Source organism: Salvelinus fontinalis, chromosome 22 (assembly GCF_029448725.1).
Source record: "Salvelinus fontinalis isolate EN_2023a chromosome 22, ASM2944872v1, whole genome shotgun sequence".
Taxonomy (NCBI): Eukaryota; Metazoa; Chordata; class Actinopteri; order Salmoniformes; family Salmonidae; genus Salvelinus; species Salvelinus fontinalis.
Window position 1 is genome coordinate 23,435,146 of NC_074686.1, and position 27,896 is coordinate 23,463,041.

The following is a 27,896-nucleotide window of genomic DNA, read 5'->3' on the forward strand; positions in this document are numbered from 1 at the left end:
GTGTTGGTTTTGGGTTGCCTGGTATGGCTCTTAATTAGAGGCAGGTGTTTGGCGTTCCTCTAATTAAGAGTCATATTTAGGTAGGCGTTGTCACAGTGTTCGTTGTGGGTGATTGTCTCCTGTGTCAGTATGTATGTTCGTGCCACACGGGACTGTAGCGTTTGTTTGTAGTCGTGTACCTGTTCGTGCGTTCTTCACGTTTTATGTAAGTTCGTGTCCAGGTCTGTTTTCATCGTTTATTTGTTTTGTAGTTGATTCAAGTATAGTTCGTTTTCTTTCTACGTAGTGGTTGTTGTTTTGTCGTGTCTTAAATAAATCATGTCAACATACCTCGCTGCGCCTTGGTTCAATCCCTGCTCCTCTTCGGATGAAGAAGAGGAGGACAGCCGTTACAATAGCGGAGCTACAGTTGAAGTCGGAAGATTACATACACCTTAGCCAAATACATTTAAACTCAGTTTTTCACAATTCCTGACATTTAATCCTGGTAAAAATTCCCTGTCTTAGGTCATTTAGGATCACCACGTAATTTTAAGAATGTGAAATGTCAGAATAATAGTAGAGAGAATGATTTATTTCAGCTTTTATTTCTTTCATCACATTCCCAGTGGGTCAGAAGTTTACACTCAATTAGTATTTGGTAGCATTTCCTTTAAATTGTTTAAAGGCACAGTCAACTTATTGTATGTAAACTTCTGACCCACTGGAATTGTGATACAGTGAATTATAAATGAAATAATCTGTCTGTAAACAATTGTTGGAAAGATTACTTGTGTCATGCACAAAGTAGATGTCCTAACCGACTTGCCAAAACTATAGTTTGTACTTCTTACGGCTGAAATCCCGTTAACGGGATCGCCTTGACAACAGCCAGTGAAAGTGCAGGGCGCCAAATTCAAACAACAGAAATCTCATAATAAAAATTTCTCAAACATACAAGTATTTTACACCATTGTAAAGACAAACTTGTTTTTTATTCCCACCACAGTGTCCGATTTCAAAAAGGTTTTAGGACGAAAGCACACCATCTGATTATGTTAGGTCAGTACCTAGTCACAGAAAAACACAGCCATTTTTCCAGTCAAAGAGAGGAGTCACAAAAAGCAGAAATAGAGATAAAATGAATCACTAACCTCTGATGATCTTCATCAGATGACACTCATAGGACTTCATGTTACACAATACATGTATGTTTTGTTCGATAAAGTTCATATTTATATCCAAAAATCTTAGTTTACATTGGCGCGTTATGTTCAGTAATGTTTTGCCTCCAAAACATCCGGTGATTTTGCAGAGAGCCACATGAATTTACAGAAATACTCATAATAAACATTGATAAAAGATACAAGTATTACACATGGAACTTTAGATAAACATCTCCTTAATGCAACGTTCCAACCGGAGAATTACATTGACTTCAGATGTGTGATGGAACAGAGCTCCCTCTTGTGTGAACGCACATGGTCAGAGCATGGTCAGGTCATGATAGACCAACCGGAGAATTACATTGACTTTAGATGTGCGATGGAACAGAGCTCCCTCTCATGTGAACGCGCATGGTCAGAACATGGTCAGGTCATGATAGACCTGACTAATTCCTGTCTCCTTCGGCCCCACTTCACAGTAGAGGCATCAGACAAGGTTCTACAGACTGTTGACATCTAGTGGAAGCCGTAGGAAGTGCAAACTCATCCATATCCCACTGTGTATTCAATAGGGGCTTGGTTGAAAATCGACCAACCTCAGAATTCCCACTTCCTGTTTGAAATTTTTCTCAGGTTTTTGCCTGCCATATGAGTTCTGTTATACTCACAGACATCATTCAAACAGTTTTAGAAACTCAGAGTATTTTCTATCCAATACAACTAATAATAATATGCATATATTAGCAACTGGGACTGAGGAGCAGACAGTTTACTATGGGCACCTCTGGGCACCTTTCATCCAAGCTACTCAATACTGCCCCTGCAGCCATAAGAAGTTAACGGGAATATATGGGAATTAACAGAAATATATGCAAATTAATATTAACCTCTAACGAGCACCTACCCCGGGTCCGGGAGCACCCCCCCCCCCCCCCACACTGATTAGCATCGCTAGCATAGCGTCACAATTAAATAGTAGCATCTAAATATCATTAAATCACAAGTCCAAGACACCTAATGAAAGATACAGATCCTGTGAATAAAGCCACCATTTCAGATTTTTAAAATGTTTTACAGGGAAGACAAAATATGTAAATCTATTAGCTAACCACGTTAGCAAAAGACACCACTTTTCTAACTCCATCAGTTTCTTACTCCATCAGGTGCTATCACCAATTCGGCTAAACTAAGATACTGATAGCCACTAACTAAGAAAAAAACTCCTCAGATGACAGTCTGATAACATATTTATGGTATAGGAAAGGTTTTGTTAGAAAAATTTGCATATTTCAGGTAGATATCATAGTTTACAATTGCACCCACCGTCACAAATGGACTAGAATAAATACAATGAGCAATGTGTTTACCTAATTACTAATCATCAAACATTTCGTAAAAATACACAGCATACACTAATCGAAAGACACAGATCCTGTGAATACAGACAATATTTCAGATTTTCTAAGTGTCTTACAGCGAAAACACAATAAATCGTTATATTAGCATACCACATATGCAAACGTTACCAGAGCATTGATTCTAGCCAAAGAGAGCGATAACGTAAACATCGCCAAAATATATTAATTTTTTCACTAACCTTCTCAGAATTCTTCAGATGACACTCCTGTAACATCACATTACAACATACATATACAGTTTGTTCGAAAATGTGCATATTTAGCCACCAAAATCATGGTTAGACAATGACAAAAGTTGCCCAGCTGGTCAGACAATGTCGTGCGCCATATTAGACAGTGATCTAGTCGTATACATAAATACTCATAAACGTGACTAAAAAATATAGGGTGGACAGCGATTGATAGACAATTTAATTCTTAATACAATCGCTGATTTACATTTTTTTAATTATCCTTACTTTTCAATACAGTTTGCGCCAAGCGAAGCTACGTCAAACAAAATGGCGTCATAAGCGATTAACATTTCTCGACAGAAACACGATTTATCATAATAAATTGTTCCTACTTTGAGCTGTTCTTCCATCAGAGTCTTGGGCAAAGAATCCTTTCTTGGGTCTAATCGTCTTTTGGTCGAAAGCTGTCCTCTTGCCATGTAGAAATGCCCATTGCGTTCGGCATGAACTGGAACCGTGCCCAGAGATTCACAGTGTCTCAGAAATAAATGTCCCAAAATGCGCACTAAACGGATATAAATTGCTATAAAACAGTTTAAATTAACTACCTTAGGATGTTTTTAACTCCTATAACGAGTGAAAACATGGCCGGAGAAATATTACTGGCTACACTAATGCTTGGAAAAAGAGCAGGTCGGTGTCCACCGCGCGCCCGACGCATCTGGAAAAGAGTTCCTACCTACAGGTTTTTTTCATTTATAGTGGCTGTGATTGCGCAATCGATACCATTCAAAGCGTCATCACGTAAAGGCATCCAGGGGAAGACGTAAGCAGTGTCCGTATCCTGATAGCGTTCACAGTGGCCTTTAAACTGACTCCAGATCAGGGGCCAAAATGTGTGAAATCTGACTCCATGTCAGGGAAATTGCTGTAGAATGAGTTCTGTTCCACTCAGAGACAAAATTCCAACGCCTATAGAAACTAGAGACTGTTTTCTATCCAATAATAGTAATAATATGCATATTGTACGAGCAAGAATTGAGTAGGAAGCCGTTTAGTCTGTAATGCAATTATGCTAATGAGAAAACAGCACCCCCTGTAGTCGCAAGAAGTTAATACCATGTAAATGTAGATGTTTTATGCATTGGATGTATTTACCATATCATATAGAGACAGAAACATAAACCTTTTACCTTATCATAAGAAAACAATTGCAAATGATTAAATCCTTCCAATAGAAATTTAAAAAACTATTTAGTTATGAATTGAACATTAATTAAATGAGTTGATTCTTCACATGGGATGATTTCACTGAACAACAAAATAATATTGAATGGTCACCAATTATCCATCGTATCTCCTAAAAACCTTAAACAACTCCATTGTAAGATAAATGTCTTAAAATGAAACATGTATGGAAACAGCTGAAATAACATTCCTCAGTTAGCAGGCTCAAGCAAGCTAAAACCCACATGGTAGCAAAAACTAACTAGCAGAAATTGTTAACAAGATAGAAATGATTTAAACACACTTTGCTGTAGGCTACTATTTACTAGTTAACAAAAAATCATGTATGTCATATAAAATCTATTCACCCCACACAGTATTGTAATCAACACTTACCAGAAAGCATGTAGTCCTTGGCTCAGACAGTGTACTAGTGTGTATCCCACAAAAAAGGTTCACTGTTATAAGCTAACTTTTGTGATGAATTTAAGCCATATTCCCCAAATTCCAGGGCTTAATTTCTCATGGAAAATTTTCTGAAAAATTCCTTAAATTTACCGGAAAGTTTCCGACCCTTTGCAACTCTACCATGCATAGATAATAATAGAGAGTAGCAGCTGCATAGAAGGGGGAGGCAAATAGTCTGGGTAGCCATTTGATTAGATGTTCAGGAGTCTTATGGCTTGGGGGTAGAAGCTGTTGACAAAGCCTCTTGGACCTAGGTTTGGCGCTCCAGTACCGTTTGCCGTGCGGTAGCAGAGAGAACAGTCTATGACTAGGGTGCCTGGAGTCTTTGACAATTTTTAGGGCCTTCCTCTGACACTGCCTGGTATAGAGGTCCTGGATGGCAGGAAGCTTAGCCCCAGTGATGTACTGGGCTGTACGCACTACCCTCTGTAGTGCCTTGCGGTCTGTGGCCGAGCAGTTGCCATACCAGGCAGTGATGCAACCTGTCAGGATGCTCTCAATGGTGCAGCTGTAAAACCTTTTGAGGATCTGAGGACGCATGCCAAATCTTTTCAGTCTCCTGAGGGGGAGACTGTCTTGGTGTACTTGAGTAAAAGTCTAAAAGTATTTGGTTTTAAATGTATTTGGTTTTAAATGTTCAAAAGTAAATGGAATTGCTAAACATTTACTTAAGTATCAAAAGTAAAAGTATACATCTTTTTAACTTCCTTATATGAAGGAAACCAGATGACAAAATTGTGGGAATGTTTTTTTAATTTACTTTTACGGATAGCCAGGGGCACACTCCAACACTCAGACATAATTTACAAACTAATCATTTGTGTTTAGTTGTCTACAGTCATGGCCAAATGTTTTGAGAATGGCTGCTGTCTCAGTTTGTATGATGGCAATTTGCATATACTCCAGAATGTTATGAAGAGTGATCAGATGAATTGCAATTAATTGCAAAGTCCCTCTTTGCCATGCAAATGAACTGAATCCCCAAAAAACATTTACACTGTATTTCAGCACAACACATCATGTCAGTGATTCTCTCGTTAACACAGGTGTGAGTGTTGACGAGGACAAGGCTGGAGATCACTCTGTCATGCTGATTGAGTTCGAATAACAGACTGGAAGCTTCAAAAGTAGGTTGGTGCTTGGAATCATTGTTCTTCCTCTGTGGTTACCTGCAAGGAAACACGTGCCGTCATCATTGCTTTGCACAAAAAGGGCTTCACGGGCAAGGATATTGCTGCCAGTAAGATTGCACCTAAATCAACCATTTATCGGATCATCAAGAACTTCAAGAAGAGCGGTTCAATTGTTGTGAAGAAGGCTTCAGGGCGCCCAAGAATGTCCAGCAAGCGCCAGGACCGTCTCCTAAAGTTGATTCAGCTGCGGGATCGGGGCACCACCAGTACAGAGCTTGCTCAGGAATGGCAGGAGGCAGGTGTGAGTGCATCTGCATGCACAGTGAGGCAAAGACTTTTGGAGGATGGCCCGGTGTCAAGAAGGGCAGCAAAGAAGCCACTTCTCTCCAGGAAAACCCTCAGGGACAGACTAATATTCTGAAAAAGGTACAGGGATTGGACTGCTGAGGACTGGGGTAAAGTCATTTTCTCTGATGAACCCCCTTTCCGATTGTTTGGGGCATCTGGAAAAAAGCTTGTCCGGAGAAGACAAGGTGAGCACTACCATCAGTCCTGTGTCATGCCAACAGTAAAGCATCCTGAGACCATTCATGTATGGGGTTGCTTCAATTTTTCCTAAGAACACAGCCATGAATAAAGAATGGTACCAACACATCCTCTGAGAACTTCTCCCAACCATCCAGGAACAGTTTGGTGACGAACAATGCCTTTTCCAGCATGAGCACCTTGCCATAAGGCAAAAGTGATAACTAAGTGGCTCGGGGAACAAAACATCCATATTTTGGGTCCATGGCCAGGAAACTCCCCAGACCTTAATCCCATTGAGAACTTGTGGTCAATCCTCAAGAGGCGGGTGGACAAACAAAACCCCACAAATTCTGACAAACTCCAAGCATTGATTATGCAAGAATGGGCTGCCATCAGTCAGGATGTGGCCCAGAAGTTAATTGACAGCATGCCAGGGCAGATTGCAGAGGTCTTGAAAAAGAAGGGTCAACACTGCAAATATTGACTCTTTGCATCAACTTCATGTAATTGTCAATAAAAGCCTTTGACACGTATGAAATACTTGTAACTATACTTCAGTATTCCATAGTAACATCTGACAAAAATATCTAAAGACACTGAAGCAGCAAACTTTGTGGAAATAATTTTTTTGTGTCATTCTCAAAACTTTTGGCCACGAATGTAGTGAGTCCGCCAGATTAAAGGTCGTAGGGATGACCAGGGCTGTTCTCTTGATAAGTATGTGAATTGTACCATTTTCCTGTCAAAATGTAATTAGTACTTTTGGGTGTCAAGGAAAATGTATGGAGTAAAACGCACATTATTTTATTTAGGAATGCAGTGAAGTAAAAGTACAAATTGCCATAAAAAAAATCGTAAAGTACAGATACACAAAAAAAATTACTTAAGAAGGACTACAAAGCATTTTTACTTAATTACTTTACACCACTGTGTATTTGTCGTGTAAGTAGTTTCATAGTAAGAGGAGAATGATCCGAAATGACTATAGCTTGGTAATCACACTCCGTGACAAGTGGCAGAAATCTATTGTCTTGGAATAAGTAGTCTATACATGAATAAGTTGTCTATGCGTGAGAAGGTATTATTAACTGGTGAGAAAAAAGAATACTCCCTAGCTGTGTTTTTACTCATTAAAATGGCTGCTCCTCTAGTTGGAATTATATGATTGGCCGTTCCACCCTCCTTTAAAACGAAAGTTGTCGAAAGTGTGGAGATGTCTCCTGAAGAAAGGTGATTTACATGAGAAATATCCCTTTTACGTTTCACTGGGTGATTTAAAGATGTAACATTCCAGGTAACAGAAGTGAGCGAGCAACCAGATGCACCTCTGATGATATTAGGCCTAGCCATATAAAGTCAGGTGGGAAAAGGATAGATGCCAGATTACAATAACAACTGATCGATTAAACATTTGCACAAAAATAGCAAATAAATAACCCAAAAGTTGAAGAATAAAAAACATAAACAAGCAATACTCTAAAGTCTGGTATGTAAAAGAAAACCCAACGGTCATAGAACAAGCTAACCGCTAATCCCTGTGTCACGGATCCCTCCGGAACTTTCATTGCACAAACCTGTCCCTTATTCCCACTGATTAGTACTTGTATAAGTGTGCCCTTTAGTTTCCATTGGGCTGTCCATTGTTGTTACAATGTCCATTGGTGCATGTGAGTACCTGTGCTGTGTGTTTTGGCTTTCGTGCCCTTGTGGATTGCGCAGATGATTACGGGCCTTCCACCCATCCTCTCTGTCCCTCACACTGGCCTGCCACCCCTCCTCTCTCATTCTCGCGCTGGCCTTCCACCCCTCCTCTCTGTCCCTCGCGCTGGCCTTCCACCCCTCCTCTCTCTCCCTCGTGCTGGCCTTCCACCCCTCCTCTCTCTCCCTCTCGCTGGCCTCTCCCTCACGCTGGCCTTCCACCCCTCCTCTCTGTCCCTGACGCTGGCCTTCCACCCCTCCTCTCTGTCCCTGACGCTGGCCTTCCACCCCTCCTCTCTCTCCCTCGTGCTGGCCTTCCACCCCTCCTCTCTGTCCCTGACGCTGGCCTTCCACCCCTCCTCTCTGTCCCTGACGCTGGCCTTCCACCCCTCCTCTCTGTCCCTGACGCTGGCCTTCCACCCCTCCTCTCTCTCCCTCGCGCTGGCCTTCCACCCCTCCTCTCTCTCCCTCTCGCTGGCCTCTCCCTCGTGCTGGCCTTCCACCCCTCCTCTCTCATTCTCGCGCTGGCCTTCCACCCCTCCTCTCTGTCCCTCGCGCTGGCCTTCCACCCCTCCTCTCTCTCCCTCGTGCTGGCCTTCCACCCCTCCTCTCTCTCCCTCTCGCTGGCCTCTCCCTCACGCTGGCCTTCCACCCCTCCTCTCTGTCCCTGACGCTGGCCTTCCACCCCTCCTCTCTGTCCCTGACGCTGGCCTTCCACCCCTCCTCTCTCTCCCTCGTGCTGGCCTTCCACCCCTCCTCTCTCTCCCTCTCGCTGGCCTCTCCCTCGTGCTGGCCTTCCACCCCTCCTCTCTCTCCCTCTCGCTGGCCTCTCCCTCACGCTGGCCTTCCACCCCTCCTCTCTCTCCCTCGTGCTGGCCTGCCACCCCTCCTCTCTCTCCCTCTCGCTGGCCTCTCCCTCGTGCTGGCCTTCCACCCCTCCTCTCTCTCCCTCTCGCTGGCCTCTCCCTCGTGCTGGCCTTCCCCCCCTACTCTCTCTCCCTCGCGCTGGCCTCTCCATCGTGCTGGCCTTCCACCCCTCCTCTCTCTCCCTCTCGCTGGGCTCTCCCTCGCGCTGGCCTTCCACCCCTCTTGTCTTTTCCTGACGCTGGCCTTCCACCCCTCCTCTCTCTCCCTCGCGCTGGCCTTCCACCCCTCCTCTCTACTCCCTCGCACTAGCCTTCCACCCCTCCTCTACTCCCTCACGCTGGCCTTCCACCCCTCCTCTCTACTCCCTCGCGCTGGCCTGCCACCCCTCCTCTCTACTCCCTCTCGCTGGCCTCTCCTTCGCGCTGGCCTGCCTGCTCTGTCTCTTAGATAATGATGCAAATGTGTGTTCATTCTTTGGTCTGTTGCATGTAGAATATCCTAGCCTATTCATGGCACGGGTGTTGCAGGGATAGAGGTACAGTATCTTCGGGACAGTCTTGCGAGCACGGGGTAGCCTACATTTTTGCCTCATAAAATGAAACTACTGTAGGCTACCGGTAGCCTTTGACCCTTTTCAGACATAACAGAATGCGGCTCCTTGAAAGTGCCTCAGCTAGGGCATGTTTGTTTGTCTGTCTGTTAGGATAGGCTACATTACGGATTTTTAAATGCCAACAGGAAACCTTCTCAGGAGATATGAACAGGCATTTTATTTGTCTGTAAAGGAATAAGACTTCTGAAGCTGGACTAACATCCATCACTAAGCGACCAGAACTGTCAATCAAATCATCTTGAGCTACTGCACGCAGCCTGCCTGCAGACCACTCTCTCCTAAAAAAGTACTTTAAAGTTTATTAAATACTGTGACCTAACAAGACATTTAGTAGAAATAAAACACATCTAGTTATCATACCAGTGCTGATCAGTGCTGTTTTCCATTTATTTGACTTATTTATTAATTTAGAAATGTGTGCAGCAGGATAAAATCTCTGGAGATTGACTGAAGGTTTTGAAATGTTCTGGATAGGCTACCAATATATCAAAAAATAAACATTGCCCGTATCTCAGCAACCAAAGCACAATGCTCAGAGAGAGAGTCCCCTAAGGAAGCTGGTCCTGGGGCTCTGTTCACAAACCCAAACACACCCCACAGAGCCCCAGGACAGCAACACAATTAGACCCAACCAAGTCATGAGAAAACAAAAAGATAATTACTTGACAGATTGGAAAGAATTAACAAAAAAACTGAGCAAACTAGAATGCTATTTGGCCCTAAACCGAGAGTACACAGTGGCAGAATACCTGACCACTGTGACTGACCCAATCTTAAGGAAAGCTTTGTCTATGTACAGACTCAGTGAGCATAGCCTTGCTATTGCGAAAGGCAGCCGAAGGCAGAACTGGCTCTCAAGAGAAGACAGGCTATGTGCACACTGTCCACAAAATGAGGTGGAAACTGAGCTGCACTTCCTAACCTCCTGCCCAATGTATGACCATATTAGAGACACATATTTCCCTCAGATTACACAGATCCACAAAGAATTTGAAAACAAACCCGATTTTGATTAACTCCCATATCTACTGGGTGAAATACCACAGTGTGCCACCACAGCAGCAAGATTTGTGACCTGCTGCCACAAGAAAAGGTCATCCAGTGAAGAACAAACACCATTGTAAATACAACCCATATGTATGCTTATTTATTTTCCCTTTTGTTCTTTAACCATTTGTACACCGTTACAACACTGTATATAGACATAATGACATTTGTAATGTTTTTTTTTCTTTAGGAACTGTAAGGATTGTTCTCCTCGTCTGAAGAGGAGCAGGGATCGGACCAAAATGCAGCTTTTGTGGAGTACATAATGAATTTATTCAAACAAGACGAACACGAAGCACACTTGAATAAATTACAAAATAACAAAAACGACGTAGACCGACCTGGACATGAGAACTTACATAACACGAAGAACACACGAACAGGAACAGACTAAACAAACGAAACAGTCCCGTGTGGTACATACACAAACACGGAAGACAATCACCCACAAACAAACGGTGTGAACAGCCTACCTTTATATGGTTCTCAATCAGAGGAAACGTCAAACACCTGTCCCTGATTGAGGGATTACCAATGAACCTAAACATAGAAACACATAACATAGACTGCCCACCCAGCTCACGTCCTGACCAGCTAAACAAAGCTAAACAAAGGAAAATAAGGTCAGGAACGTGACAGTACCCCCCCCCCCCCCCCCCAAAACTAAACCTATAGGGGAGGGTCTGGGTGGGAATCTGTCCACGGTGGCGGCTCTGGCTCTGGACGTTTTCCCCACCCCACCATAGTCAATCCCCGCTTCCGTAGCCTCCTCCCAATGGCCACCCACCAAAGGGGCAGTACCGGACTGAGGGGCAGCACCGGACTGAGGGGCAGCACCGGACTGAGGGGCAGCTCCGGACTGAGGGGCAGCTTCGGACTGAGGGGCAGCTCCGGACTGAGGGGCAGCTCCGGACTGTCTAACGGCTCTGGCTGGTCATGGCTGGCGGGCGGCTCTGGCTGCTCATGGCTGGCGGGCGGCTCTGGCTGCTCATGGCTGGCGGAAGGCTCTAGCGGCTCCTGTCTGGCGGAAGGCTCTAGCGGCTCCTGTCTGGCGGACGGCTCTGAAGGCTCAGGACAGACGGACGGCTCTGAAGGCTCAGGACAGACGGGCGGCTTTGAAGGCTCAGGACAGACGGGCGGCTTTGAAGGCTCAGGACAGACGGGCGGCTTTGAAGGCTCAGGACAGACGGGCGGCTTTGAAGGCTCAGGACAGACGGGCAGCGCAAGCGGCGATTGTCAGACGGACAGCTCAGACGGCGTTGGGCAGACGGACAGCTCAGACGGCGTTGGGCAGACGGACAGTTAAGGCGCAGCTGGGCAGATGGCAGACTCTGGCCGGCTGAGGCGCACTGTAGGCCTGGTGCGTGGTGCCGGAACTGGAGGTACCGGGCTAAGGACACGCACCTTAAGGCTAGTGCGGGGAGCAGCAACAGGACGCACAGGACTCTGGAGACACACAGGAGGCTTGGTGCGTGGTGCCGGAACTGGTGGTACCGGGCTGGAGACACGCACCATAGGGCTAGTGCGTGGAGGAGGAACAGGGCTCTGGAGACGCACAGGAGGCTTGGTGCGTGGAGTAGGCACTGGTGGTACTGGGCTGGGGCGGGGAGGTGGCGCCGGATATACCGGACCGTGCAGGCGTACTGGCTCCCTTGAGCACCGAGCCTGCCCAACCTTACCTGGTTGTATGCTCCCCGTAGCCCGACCAGTGCGGGGAGGTGGAATAACCCACACTGGGCTGTGTTGGCGAACCGGGGACACCATGCGTAAGGCTGGTGCCATGTATGCCGGCCCGATGAGACGCACTGGAGACCAGACGCGTTGAGCCGGCTTCATGGCACCTGGCTCAATGCCCAATCTAGCCCTGCCAGTGCGGGGAGGTGGAATAACCCGCACCGGGCTATGCACACGTACAAGAGACACCGTGCGCTCTACCGCATAACACGGTGTCTGCCCGTACTCTCGCTCTCCACGGTAAGATCGGGAAGTTGGCGCAGGTCTCCTACCTGACTTCGCCACACTACCCTTTAGCCCCCCCCCCCCCTAAGAAATTTTTGGGCTTGACTTACAGGCTTCCTACCGCGTCGTCGTGCTGCCTCCATTCGCCGGTATCCCTCCTCACACTGCGCCAGAGAATCCCAGACGGGCTTCGGCCTTCTCCCTGGGTCGATCGCCCACCTGTCGATCTCCTCCCACGTAGTGTAGTCCAGATTTTGCTCCTGCTTCCGTGCTGCCTCCTCATACTGCCGCCTCTCGGCTTTAGCTGCCTCCAGCTCTTCACGAGGGCGGCGATATACTCCAGGTTGTGCCCATGGTCCTTTACCTTCCAGTATTTCCTCCCATGTCCAGAAATCCTGCGAACGCTGCTGCTGCTTTTTCCCCACGCTGCTTGGTCCTTGGGGGGTGGGTGATTCTGTAACGATTGTTCTCCTCCTCGAGGAGCAGGGATCGGACCAAAACGCAGCTTTTGTGGAGTACATAATGAATTTATTCAAACAAGACGAACACGAAGCACACTTGAATAAATTACAAAATAACAAAAACGACGTAGACCGACCTGGACATGAGAACTTCCATAACACGAAGAACGCACAAACAGGAACAGACTAAACAAACGAAACAGTCCCGTGTGGTACATACACAAAAACGGAAGACAATCACCCCCAAACAAACAGTGTGAACAGCCTACCTTTATATGGTTCTCAATCAGAGGAAACGTCAAACACCTGTCCCTGATTGAGAACCATATAAGGCTAATTACCAATTAACCTAAACATAGAAACACATAACATAGACTGCCCACCCAGCTCACGTCCTGACCAACTAAACAAAGCTAAACAAAGGAAAATAAGGTCAGGAACGTGATAGGAACATGAGTGTAATGTTTACTGTTCATTTTCATTGTTTATTTCACTTTTGTATATTATCTACTTCACTTACTTTAGCAATGTTAACATATGCTTCCCATGACAATAAAGCCCTTAAATTGAATTGCGTGTGAGTGTGAGTGTGAGTGTGAGAGACATGGTCCATTTAAAATGCATTACATTTTTGTTATTTGGCCGCAGCAGACACTCTTAGCCAGAACAACTTACAAAACAAGTGCTGAATAACTGCCCACAAATGGATAAAAAATGTAATCTTTGGAAAACCAAGTAATCTGTACAAATTAATACTTTGTGCATTTTTATGTGTGTAAAAGCTTTTTCCAATATGAAATCGTTCTGGGACTGAGGTGGGAACAGTTAGCTGAATCAGAAGAAATTGTGCCCTAGGTGGATGTTAGCTGCAGTAAATTATATTCTATTTCAAATATTCTATTTCAAAGCACCAGCAAGAGAGAGAAAGAAAGAAAGAAAAACATGGCACCAAAGTAGCTAGGCCTATAGTTATCTAAGGTTTGTGGCCTTCGGAGTCATTATTTAGTCAATAGTGCAAAATGTCATTATGCATCATGAAATGAATGAAATAAACATACCATATTCTCAGTGCCTTCATAACAGCCTGTTGTACCCCTATCTAAGATGGCCTTTTGATAGCAGCCTTGGAGCTTAGTCACACAAAACATTTCACAACGAGCAGAAGTCTTGTTTTGTTCTGATAGTTCATTTTCCAAGCTCGGGTTTAATAGTGTTATTTAATATGGCCTCGATCATCATCACGGCAACGTAGACATACTATAATAAAGGCACACAAACACACACACAAAGGCCACCAGATGTTGTTTTCATTCAAAATAATTGGACTTTTTGTTTGGTAGCCTTATCATATTACATTAAGATGAAGCTAAACCAATAGGGGAAAACACTGTGTGTGTGTGTGTGTGTGTGTGTGTGTGTGTGTGTGTGTGTGTGTGTGTGTGTGTGTGTGTGTGTGTGTGTGTGTGTGTGTGTGTGTGTGTGTGTGTGTGTGTGTGTGTGTGTGTGTGTGTGTGTGTGTGCCTGTCACCAAAACACTACAATCGCCTCATGCAGTGTACAGAGAGAAACCCTGCTGTGTGTTCCAAAAGAGCACAACTTGAAAGTTCCAGTTGTGGTTAACAGAATTACAGACTGCCGATCACACAGATAGATTTCCCTTGAGATAGATCACACAGATAGATTTCCCTAGAGATAGATTTCCCTAGAGATAGATCACAGAGATAGATTTCCCTAGAGATAGATCACACAGATAGATTTCCCTAGAGATAGATCACAGAGATATATTTCCCTAGAGATAGATCACAGAGATAGATTTCCCCAGAGATAGATTTCCCTAGAGATAGATCACAGAGATAGATTTCCTTAGAGATAGATCACAGAGATAGATTTCCCTAGAGATAGATCACAGAGATAGATTTCTCTAGAGAAAGATCACAGAGATAGATTTCCCTAGAGATAGATCACAGAGATAGATTTCCCTAGAGATAGACCACAGAGATAGATTTCCCTAGAGATAGATCACAGAGATAGATTTCCCTAGAGATAGATCACAGAGATAGATTTCCCTAGAGATAGATCACAGAGATAGATTTCCCTAGAGATAGACCACAGAGATAGATTTCCCTAGAGATAGATCACAGAGATAGATTTCCCTAGAGATAGATCACAGATATAGATTTCCCTAGAGATAGATCACAGAGATAGATTTCCCTAGAGATAGATCACAGAGATAGATTTCCCCAGAGATAGATTTCCCTAGAGATAGATCACAGAGATAGATTTCCCTAGAGATAGATCACAGAGATAGATTTCCCTAGAGATAGATCACAGAGATAGATTTCCCTAGAGATAGATCACAGAGATAGATTTCCCTAGAGATAGATCACAGAGATAGATTTCCCTAGAGATAGATCACAGATATAGATTTCCCTAGATAGATCACAAAGATATATTTCCCCAAAGATAGATCACAGAGATAGATTTCCCTAGACATAGACCACAGAGATAGATTTCCCTAGAGATAAATCATAGAGATAGATTTCCCTAGAGATAGATCACAGAAATAGATTTCCCTAGAGATAGATCACAGAGATAGATTTCCCTAGAGATAGATCACAAAGATATATTTCCCCAGAGATAGATTTCCCTAGAGATAGATCACAGAGATATATTTCCCCAGAGATAGATTTCCCTAGAGATAGATCACAGAGATAGATTTCCCTAGATAGATCACAAAGATAGATTTCCCTAGAGATAGATCACAGAGATAGATTTCCCTAGAGATAGATCACAGAGATAGATTTCCCTAGAGATAGACCACAGAGATAGATTTCCCTAGAGATAGATCACAGAGATAGATTTCCCTAGAGATAGATCACAGAGATAGATTTCCCTAGAGATAGATTTCCCTAGAGATAGATCACAGAGATAGATTTCCCTAGAGATAGATCATAGAGATAGGTTTCCCTAGAGAAAGATCATAGAGATAGATTTCCCTAGAGATAGACCACAGAGATAGATTTCCCTAGAGATAGACCACAGAGATAGATTTCCCTAGAGATAGACCACAGAGATAGATTTCCCTAGAGATAGACCACAGAGATATATTTCCCCAAAGATAGACCACAGAGATAGATTTCCCTAGAGATAAATCATAGAGATAGATTTCCCTAGAGATAAATCATAGAGATAGATTTCCCTAGAGATAGATCACAGAGATAGATTTCCCTAGAGATAGATCACATAGATAGATTTCCCCAGAGATAGATTTCCCTAGAGATAGATCACAGAGATAGATTTCCCTAGAGATAGATCACAAAGATATATTTCCCTAGAGATAGATCACAGAGATAGATTTCCCTAGAGATAGACCACAGAGATAGATTTCCCTAGAGTTAAATCATAGAGATAGATTTCCCTAGAGATAGATCACAGAGATAGATTTCCCCAGAGATAGATTTCCCTAGAGATAGATCACAGAGATAGATTTCCCTAGAGATAGATCACAGAGATAGATTTCCCTAGAGATAGATTTCCCTAGAGATAGATCACAGATATAGATTTCCCTAGAGATAGATCACAGAGATAGATTTCCCTAGAGATAGATTTCCCTAGAGATAGATCACAGATATAGATTTCCCTAGAGATAGATCATAGAGATAGGTTTCCCTAGAGAAAGATCACAGAGATAGATTTCCCTAGAGATAGATCATAGAGATAGATTTCCCTAGAGATAGATCATAGAGATAGATTTCCCTAGAGATAGATTTCCTTAGAGATAGATTTCCCTAGGGATAGATTATAGAGATAGATTTCCCTAGAGATAAATACTAAGCGAATTAAATGGTAATAAAGTGGTAAATCTTGAGATCATTCATGTTTAATAATATGACCAACTCCTCTCATGTATACCTAAATATCTCTGAAAATAATCAGGTTCTTGAAGTTGGAGACGCCTTTTCTAGACTCCCTAGACTAGACCTGTGTCTGTAACAGCCCTATGGGCCCTGGTCAAAAGTAGTGCACTACAAGTAACAGGGTGCTATTTGGTGAGTAGTCCAGGTCTAATGTTCACTAGGTAGTAGTCCAAGTCTAATGTTCTCTAGTTAGTAGTCCAGGTCTGATGTTCTCTAGGTAGTAGTCCAGGTCTAATGTTCTCTAGGTAGTAGTCCAGGTCTAATGTTCTCTATGTAGTAGTCCAGGTCTGATGTTCTCTAGGTAGTAGTCCAGGTTTGATGTTCTCTATGTAGTAGTCCAGGTCTGATGTTCTCTAGGTAGTAGTCCAGGTTTGATGTTCTCTATGTAGTAGTCCAGGTCTAATGTTCTCTAGGTAGTAGTCCAGGTCTGATGTTCTCTAGGTAGTAGTCCAGGTCTAATGTTCTCTATGTAGTAGTCCAGGTCTAATGTTCTCTATGTAGTAGTCCAGGTCTGATGTTCTCTAGGTAGTAGTCCAGGTCTAATGTTCTCTATGTAGTAGTCCAGGTCTAATGTTCTCTATGTAGTAGTCCAGGTCTGATGTTCTCTAGGTAGTAGTCCAGGTCTAATGTTCTCTATGTAGTAGTCCAGGTCTAATGTTCTCTATGTAGTAGTCCAGGTCTGATGTTCTCTAGGTAGTAATCCAGGTCTAATGTTCTCTAGGTAGTAGTCCAGGTCTAATGTTCTCTAGGTAGTAGTCCAGGTCTGATGTTCTCTAGGTAGTAGTCCAGGTCTGATGTTCTCTATGTAGTAGTCCAGGTCTAATGTTCTCTATGTAGCAGCCCAGGTCTGAATAAGGAAGTTGGCTGGGCAGGTCTCATCTTTCAGAGACTGAGGAGAACTGCCTGACCCAGCCACCCAGCCAGTGTGTGTGTGTGTGTGTGTGTGTGTGTGTGTGTGTGTGTGTGTGTGTGTGTGTGTGTGTGTGTGTGTGTGTGTGTGTGTGTGTGTGTGTGTGTGTGTGTTAACCCAGCACACCAGGGGGTGTATTCTACTCAATGAGATGAATAGTTCAAACTTCAAAACGTACATTGCAGATAGAAATGTACGTAGAAATGTAATGACTAGAGCTGGCATGGTCCCTGTTCCCTATTCTACATTCATGTTTGTTGAAGACATTTCTATCTGAGCGTTCTGTAATGTTTCCCCGTTCCTGAACAGGCTCCATGTGGTTCTTAGAAAGCATAGACCAGATACTAATTTAAGCACACGCACACCAGAGGAGGCTGGTGGGATGAGCAATAGGAGGACAGGCTCATTGTAATGGCTGGAATGGAATAAATGGATCGGTATCAAACACATGGAAACCACATTTGACTCGGTTCCATTTATTCTGTAATTGGGGGATCTGAATCTTGATTGGCTTACTCCTTTGTCTGATCGTCTTAAATCAGCATGTATTGATCTGAAATTAGTCCAACTGATTTCTGAGCCCACTCGTTTCAATGTAATCAACTCTGATTGATCTCATACTTAGAAATAACCCTCATAAATACGTGCAAGGGTTCTGACATGATCTTCACCATTCTAACTTGCTCTTGAACCATTTTATTGTATGTTTATCAACGTATCTGATAAACATGCTCCTATGAAGAGATGAAGAATGAAAGATAGAGCCAACCCATGGTTCACACCTGAACATGCCGGGTTCATTTAGCAAAATAACAGACCTTGGTCTGAAGCCAGACACACTGTTAGCTCTACTGACTGGCTCACCTTCAGACAACTTAGAATCAAATGTACTGCGTCCATAAAAAGGGCTAAGTCATTAATTCCATTTCTGACCATGTGTGTGTGCTGTTTAGCTGAGGCCGGGGAAAGGCGCTGAAGTGAAGCTGACTGCTGTGGTCTCCTCTTTCCTCTCTGTATTGGCAGAGCTGAGGAGACCCTGGCATGCTGTGAGGCACTCTGTGTGTGTGTGTGTGTGTGTGTGTGTGTGTGTGTGTGTGTGTGTGTGTGTGTGTGTGTGTGTGTGTGTGTGTGTGTGTGTGTGTGTGTGTGTGTGTGTGTGTGTGTGTGTGTGTGTGTGTGTGTGTGTGTGTGTTTGAGGTGTTGGACGCTGGCTAGCTGTCTGAGCATTGTGCAACAAAAGGCCATTCTTACCAGAGGGAGGTAGGGAGAGAGGGATAGAGAGAGGGAGGGAGGGAGCCGAGGAGTCTCCAACCCGGGTTGAGGAGCTGCCGAGCCCCGCCAGACAGAGCCCTGGAAGAACAAGAAAACCAGAGGAGGAATATCAGATTCTATTATACACACTGGTGCCTGGTCTCATCAAGACTACATGTCTCTTAATCAATCATAACAGTGTTTGCATTCAAATACGTACAAAGAGGTAGACGTGTGTGGTGCTATAATCCAAAACAATGTTCATGGATAGGCCTAATCCTCAACAAGCACATGCATAAACAAATAAATGTACTACCAAGCAAATAGATTTAGAATGTTTTTCAAAAACAATACATTAGGGACAGCGAGGATGTAAAGGCTTTGGAAAGATCTCCATTTAAGGGAGGAAAGCATTTGCCGTTTTCATTGAACACTACACTATCACACACACAAATACACACAGTCTAATGAATTGGGCCGCTGCAAGTACTGACACTTTAAACGTTCTACTGTTTGAGTACTGGCACCTTTTTTCATTCCACTTCAAGCACTGGGTAACAGTAACACGTATGAAGGCACTGCAACTACGAGGCTTTAAAAAGACTATATGAAGACATATGTGCAGTGACACGCTGGATGTGTGGAGTAGTAGCTCTCAGACATGCTTTACGACATCATTAACCTCTGGTGTTGAACATAATCATACATACTTCTGCAGAAAGAAAAGGAGGAGGGGAGCAGACTAAAGGTCTTCATGGAACCACCTGTACCTGAATACCCTGAAACCCGATTTGGGACCCAAGCGGGTTCTAAATAATGTCACGGTCGGGGTCGGATCTGATATATTTTCACAGGACCTCAGGTATGTGTAATTTTAACTGACTTGTCCGGGAGGACCCGTACAGATCCAATGTGACTGCTGCAGTAGAGAGAGAGAGAAATTGTATAATTTATGCTGCTACTCTTGCTTTTCACGAGAGTGGAGCGTGTAGCTTGTTCATGACCAATCATAAGTCATCAAAGCGGCAATAGGCTACAGTCATAGAGCCTCTGTGTGTGGCAAAAGTTAGTAGATATCTAATCAATGGAAGATGGAATTAAAATGATGGAATTACAAGTTAAAGGAGGATAGGCTACAGCAACCAACAGCTGTACTTAATATTCTGAATGGAGTTGTTGTTGTTTGTAACTGTGTAGGACACGAAAGCGCATGCAGCCTCAGTTAGCCTAGCTAGCTAGCTTCTCCCGGTTTGATGCAGTCAAGACAGGTACTTTGTAATCATATTGGATGATAAATAACCTAGCTATGTCAGCTATTAGTCTACTATAGCGCGAGTCAGCATGGTTGGTTGCTTGGTGGTAGTTGAGTTAAAGGTCTGATGGTAAGGTAAAAGGTCTGATAAGTTAAAGGTCGTTGAGTTAAAGGTCTGATAAGTTAAAAACACGCCAGCCTTCTTCTCCGGTGCCATTGTTATCTAATGAATTCAGAGGTTGTAATATTATACCTAGGCTAGATATAAGCCTTCCATAACCATAAGACGTACTAATAACTGAATTATTTTAGAAAAATAGTTTAACCTGCTTTTGCAATAATCACTGATCTGGCATTCAAGTCAATCTATGATAAAGGACCTTTTTGTATATGTTTTCTTTTTACCAGAACCATGCATAATGCACATTCACTAATAACGACTAACTTTTTGTAGCAGGCATTATAGAAAGTTAACAAAGGTCTCATAAACAATCTCTCAAGCAAAAGCCCACTTAGTAGCGTGTAGCAAGCTAATCTTTATAGGAATATTTATATTTCAAGTTTAGAAAACTTGGATCTATTTGCTAGCTAACAAGGCAGACGAGTTGAATAGTTATGAACACACCGTTCTGTCTCCAACTGTTTGACCAGCATGCTAGCCTGTCCACTTTGTTCAGATGTTGAGGTCAAGTGTTAAACAAATCCAAATATATTTTAGATTTTAGATTCAAAGTAGCTTGATGACAGCTTTGCACACTTTTGGCATTCTCTCAACCAGCTTCACCTGGAATGCTTTTCCAACAGTCTTGATGGACTTCCCAGATATGCTCAGCACTTGTGGCTGTTTTTCCTTATGACTCATCAGACCAAAGGACAGATTTCCACCGGTCTAATGTCCATTGCTCATGTTTCTTGGCTCAAGCAAGTCTCTTCTTCTTATTGGTGTCCTTTAGTAGTGGTTTCTTTGCAGCAATTCGACCATGAAGGCCTGATTCACAGAGTATCCTCTGAACAGTTGATGTTGAGATCTGTCTGTTACTTGAACACTGTGAGGCATTTATTTGGGCTGCAATTTCTGAGCCTGGTAACAATAATTAACTTATCCTCTGCAGCAGAGGTAACTCTGGATCTTCCTTTCCTGTGGCGGTCCTCATGAGAGCCAGTTTCATCATAGCGCTTGATGATTTTTGTGACTGCACTTGAAGAAACTATCAAAGTTCTTGAAATGTTCAGGATTGACTGACCTTCATGTCTTAAAGTAATGATGGACTGACATTTCTCTTTGCGTATTTGATCTGTTCTTGCCATAATATGGTCATGGTCTTTTACCAAATAGGGATATCTTCTGTATATTACCCCTACCTTGTCACAACACAACTGATTGTCTCAAATGCATTAAGAAGGAAATAAATTCCACTATTTAACAAGGCACACCTGTTAATTGAAATGCATTCCAGGTTGACTACCTCATGAAGCAGGTTGAGAGAATGCCAAGAGTGTGCAAAGCTGTCATCAAGGCAAAGGATGGCTACTTGGAAGAATCTCAAATATAAAATATATTGATTTGTTTAACACTTTTTTGGTTACTACATGATTCCATATGTGTTATTTCATAGTTTTGATGTCTTCACTATTATTCTACAATGTAGAAAATAGTAAAAATAAGGAAATCCCCTGGAATGAGTAGGTGTGTCCAAACTTTTCACTGGTACAATATATATCGCCCAGCCCTAGTCTGATCCAATCTGCCTCTTAAAGTGGGCGAGGCCGTTACTGAGAAATTGAGATTCGTAGAAAGCGTTTAAATGAAACGCTCCATGCTGCTATAAAACGGACATGCTCAGTGTCGGTCGGCCGGTAAAGATCCAGGTTGTGTTTGAAGTTGTGCCAAAAGGAAAACACAATACAATAAGGCTTCCTAGTTAATTTGGCGGCTCAAAGGAACCAGACAAACAACAACACAGTTGGGTACTGTAGGAAGCAGGCCAATTAAGTGCACAGGAACGAACACGACGAAAGGAAACTAGGCTACTTGTTTATTTGTTTTCTTGACTCCATTAGTTCAGTGCCAGAAGGACTGGGTTAGCCATTCCTCTTCTAGTGACAGTGATCACTTGTATAACTCTCTCTCTCTCTCTCTCTCTCTCTCTCTCTCTCTCTCTCTCTCTCTCTCTTCTCTCTCTCTCTCTCTCTCTCTCTCTCTCTCTCTCTCTCTCTCTCTCTCTCTCTCTCTCTCTCTCTCTCTCTCTCTCTCTCTCTCTCTCTCTCTCTCTCTCTCTCCTCTCTCTCTCTCTCTCTCTCTCTCTCTCTCTCTCTCTCTCTCCTCTCTCTCTCTCTCTCTCTCTCTCTCTCTCTCTCTCTCTCTCTCTCTCTCTCTCTCTCTCTCTCTCTCTCTCTCTCTCTCTCTCTCTCTCTCTCTCTCTCTCTCTCTCTCTCTCTCTCTCTCTCTCTCAGTACAAGTAAGTGCACGACGCCTTTCAATAAAGATTTTCATTGAACTGCCATTTCCTTTTGGGGAGGCTCATAATAGTAAATAGGCTAGTGCTAATATTTAATGAAGTACGGTTTACATACATATTATAGTTTAACAGTCTGAAACAGATCATTTCATTATTGTTGATGTGTGTGTGTGAGAGAGAAAGAGAAAGAGAGAGAGACAGAAAGAGAGAGTGTATAGGGAGAGGCAGATTGGTGGGTTAAACAGAGACACTTGTAGAGAAAGAGATAGAGAAAGGAGAAAGAGAGTGAATGAGAGAAAGAAGAAGTCAGAGTGTATAGGGAGAGAGGCAGATTGGCAGGTTAAAGAGGGACACTGTTGTAGAGAAAGAGAGAGAGAGAGGGGGGTGAGTGACAGAGATCTGCCCAATGCACTCTGATCAACTCTATCATTTCCCGGTGTTTCCATGGTGATTGAGTTATATTTGAAAGGGTTACTCAATGATTCAGAGAAGAGCTTGGCATTCATCTCTTATTTTCCTACATCTGATGCACAGCACTAAAAACACTCCAGGCTTTAAAGTTCTTCATCAAGCAGCAAATATGGAATATTATATCCATTTGAGTCTACAATGATTCTGTCATGCTACAAATAATCTTGACATGACATGAGAGATTGAAGTGATTCATTTAGCTATTAAATGTCAATTCACATCTAAGTTACTCCATAAGAACTGAATACACTAATGTAGTTTAAGACTATGAATATGCACCGAAATCTTTGAATGTTTCCTTCACAGACCGACATGTACAGTTGAAGTCGGAAGTTTACATACACTTAGGTTGGAGTCATTAAAACTCGTTTTTCAACCACTCCACAAATTTCTTGTTTCTCAAACCACTCTCAAACTATTGTTTTGTCAAGTCGGTTAGGACATCTACTTTGTGCATGACACAAGTAATCCTTCCAACAATTGTTTACAGACAGATTATTTAACTTATAATTCACTGTATCACAATTCAAGTGGGTCAGAAGTTAACATACACTAAATTGACTTGCCTTTAAACAGTTTAGAAAATTCCAGAAAATGATGTCATGGCCTTAGAAGCTTCTGACAGGCTAATTGACATAATTTGAGTCAATTGGAGGTGTACCTGTGGATGTATTTCAAGGCCTACCTTCAAACTCAGTGCCTCTTTGCTTGACATCATGTGGAAATAAAAAGAAATCAGCCAAGACAAGTCTGGTTCATACTTGGGAGCAATTTCCAAAGGCCTGAAGGTACCATGTTCATCTATACAAACAATAGTACACAAGTATAAATACCATGGGACCACGCACCCGTCATACCGCTCAGGAAGGAGACGCGTTCTGTCTCCTAGAAATGAACGTACTTTGGTGCAAAAAGAGCAAATCAATCCCAGAACAACAGCAAAGTACCTTGTGAAGATGCTGGAGGAAACAGGTACAAAAGTATTTGCATCCACAGTAAAACAAGTCCTATATCGACATAACCTGAAAGGCCGCTCAGCAAGGAAGATGTCACTGCTCCAAAACAGCCATAAAAAAAGCCTGACTACGGTTTACAACTGCACATGGGGACAAATATCGTGCTATTTGGAGAAATGTCCTCTGGTCTGATGAAACAAAAATAGAATTGTTTGGTCATAATGACCATCGTTATGTTTGGAGGAAAAAGGGGGAGGTTTGCAAGCCGAAGAACACCATCCCAACCGTGAAGCACGAGGGTGGCAGCATCATGTTGTGGGGGTGCTTTGCTGCAGGAGGGACTGGTGCACTTCACAAAATAGATGGCATCATAAGAAGGGAAAACTATGTGGATATATTGAAGCAACATCTCAAGACATCAGTCAGGAAGTTCAAGCTTGGTCGCAAATGGGTCTTCCAAATGGACAATGATCACAAGCATACTTCCAAAGTTGTGGCAAAATGGCATTGGAGTGGCCATCACAAAGCCCTGACCTCAATCCTATAGAAAATTTGTGGGCAGAACTGAAAAAGCGTGTGCGAGCAAGGAGGCCTACAAACCTGACTCAGTTACACCAGCTCTGTCAGGAGGAATGGGCCAAAATTCACCCAATTTATTTTGGGAAGCTTGTGGGAGGCCACCTGAAACGTTTGACCCAAGTTAAACAATTTAAAGGCAATGCTACCAAATACTAATTGAGTGTATGTAAACTTCTGACCCACTGGGAATGTGATGAAATAAATAAAAGCTGAAATAAATCATTCTCTCTACTATTATTCTGACATTTCACATTCTTAAAATTAAGTGGTGATTAAATGTCAGGAATTGTGAAAAACTGAGTTTAAATGTATTTGGCTAAGGTGGATGTAAACTTCCGACTTCAACTGTAGGTCTTATTGTTAGGTATTATTACTGGGTCTGTTGGTGCTAGAAACACAAGCATTTTGCTACACCGGCAATAACATCTGCTAATCTGTGTACACAACCAATAACATCTGCTAATCTGTGTACACAACCAATAACATCTGCTAATCTGTGTACACAACCAATAACATCTGCTAATCTGTGTACACAACCAATAACATCTGCTAATCTGTGTACACAACCAATAACATCTGCTAATCTGTGTACACAACCAGTAACATTTGATTTGATGTACTTTCAGTTAGGATTCAACCCCTTATTACTCAAAATCTAAAAGAGTTTTCTACTTGACATTTCTCTGCATATAATCTCTGGTTCGAAGGCCATCTAATAAAGGTGTTATTTCCTCTGAAGATTGAAGCCCAGCTTGTCATGCAGTCTACTATAGAATGAATGACTGAAAGCAGAACTCCTAGAAAGATTACAGACGGAGTATCCTAAAAATATGCCTCAATGATGCAACTGACCTAAAAATACCTTACATGACAATTCAATCATCATGACCATGTGGAGGCTGCTACAACAGACAGACAGACAGACAGACAGGTCATCATGACCATGTGGAGGCTGCTACAACAGACAGACAGACAGGTCATCATGACCATGTGGAGGCTGACAGACAGGTCATCATGACAATGTGGAGGCTGCTACAACAGACAGACAGACAGGTCATCATGACAATGTGGAGGCTGCTACAACAGACAGACAGACAGGTCATCATGACCATGTGGAGGCTGCTACAACAGCAGACAGACAGGTCATCATGACCACATGGAGGCTGACAGACAGGTCATCATGACAATGTGAAGGCTGCTACAACAGAGAGACAGACAGACAGACAGGTCATCATGACCATGTGGAGGCTGCTACAACAGACAGACAGACAGGTCATCATGACCATGTGGAGGGCTAGACAGACCGGTCATCATGACCATGTGGAGGCTGCTACAGAGGGCAGACAGACAGGTCATCATGACCATGTGGAGGCTGCTACAGAGGGCAGACAGACAGGTCATCATGACAATGTGGAGGCTGCTACAGAGGGCAGACAGACAGACAGATCATCATGACAATGTGGAGGCTGCTACAGAGGGCAGACAGACAGACAGGTCATCATGACCACAAGGAGGCTGACAGACAGGTCATCATGACCATGTGGAGGCTGACAGACAGGTCATCATGACAATGTGGAGGCTGCTACAACAGACAGACAGACAGACATGTCATCATGACAAGGTGGAGGCTGCTACAGAGGGCAGACAGACAGGTCATCATGACAATGTGGAGGCTGCTACAACAGACAGACAGACAGACAGGTCATCATGACCATGTGGATGCTGCTACAACAGACAGACAGACAGACAGGTCATCATGACCATGTGGAGGCTGCTACAACAGGCAGACAGACAGACAGGTCATCATGACCATGTGGAGGCTGCTACAACAGACAGGCAGACAGACAGGTCATCATGTCCATATGGAGGCTGCTACAGAGGGCAGACAGACAGGTGATCATGACCATGTGGAGGCTGCTACAGAGGGCAGACAGACCGGTCATGTGGAGGCTGCTACAGAGGGCAGACAGACCGGTCATCATGACCATGTGGAGGCTGCTACAGAGGGCAGACAGACAGGTCATGTGGAGGCTGCTACAGAGGGCAGACAGACCAGTCATCATGACCATGTGGAGGCTGCTACAGAGGGCAGACAGACCGGTCATCATGACCATGTGGAGGCTGCTACAGAGGGCAGACAGACAGGTCATGTGGAGGCTGCTACAGAGGGCAGACAGACCGGTCATCATGACCATGTGGAGGCTGCTACAGAGGGCAGACAGACCGGTCATCATGACCGTGTGGAGGCTGCTACAGAGGGCAGACAGACCGGTCATCATGACCATGTGGAGGCTGCTACAGTGGGCAGACAGACCGGTCATCATGACCATGTGGAGGCTGCTACAGAGGGCAGACAGACAGGTCATGTGGAGGATGCTACAGAGGGCAGTCAGACCGGTCATCATGACCATGTGGAGGCTGCTACAGAGGGCAGACAGACCGGTCATCATGACCATGTGGAGGCTGCTACAGAGGGCAGACAGACCGGTCATCATGACCATGTGGAGGCTGCTACAGAGGGCAGTCAGACCGGTCATCATGACCATGTGGAGGCTGCTACAGAGGGCAGACAGACAGGTCATCATGACCATGTGGAGGCTGCTACAGAGGGCAGACAGACAGGTCATGTGGAGGCTGCTACAGAGGGCAGACAGACCGGTCATCATGACCATGTGGAGGCTGCTACAGAGGGCAGACAGACAGGTCATGTGGAGGCTGCTACAGAGGGCAGACAGACCGGTCATCATGACCATGTGGAGGCTGCTACAGAGGGCAGACAGACCGGTCATCATGACCATGTGGAGGATGCTACAGAGGGCAGTCAGACCGGTCATCATGACCATGTGGAGGCTGCTACAGAGGGCAGACAGACCGGTCATCATGACCATGTGGAGGCTGCTACAGAGGGCAGACAGACAGGTCATGTGGAGGCTGCTACAGAGGGCAGACAGACCGGTCATCATGACCATGTGGAGGATGCTACAGAGGGCAGTCAGACCGGTCATCATGACCATGTGGAGGCTGCTACAGAGGGCAGACAGACAGGTCATCATGACCATGTGGAGGCTGCTACAGAGGGCAGACAGACAGGTCAAGTGGAGGCTGCTACTGCGGGCAGACAGACAGGTAACGTGGAGGCTGCTACAGAGGGCAGACAAACAGGTCAAGTGGAGGCTGCTACAGAGGGCAGACAGACAGGTCACATGGAGGCTGCTACAGAGGGCAGACAGACCGGTCATCATGACCATGTGGAGGCTGCTACAGAGGGCAGACAGACAGGTCATGTGGAGGCTGCTACAGAGGGCAGACAGACCGGTCATCATGACCATGTGGAGGCTGCTACAGAGGGCAGACAGACAGGTCA

General features: G+C 44.1%; 1 protein-coding gene across 5 annotated transcripts in view; it reads right to left on the reverse strand.

The window, feature by feature from the left end:
• LOC129820060 (thyroid hormone receptor beta) overlaps window positions 1-27,896 on the reverse strand; it is a 223,541-nt gene that overhangs the window by 63,547 nt on the left and 132,098 nt on the right. For all 5 annotated transcript variants that reach the window (XM_055876883.1, XM_055876885.1, XM_055876884.1 and 2 more), the window contains exon 2: window positions 18,816-18,914. The gene's annotated coding sequence lies outside the window, so the exon portion shown is untranslated. The remainder of the gene's footprint in view (window positions 1-18,815; window positions 18,915-27,896) is intronic.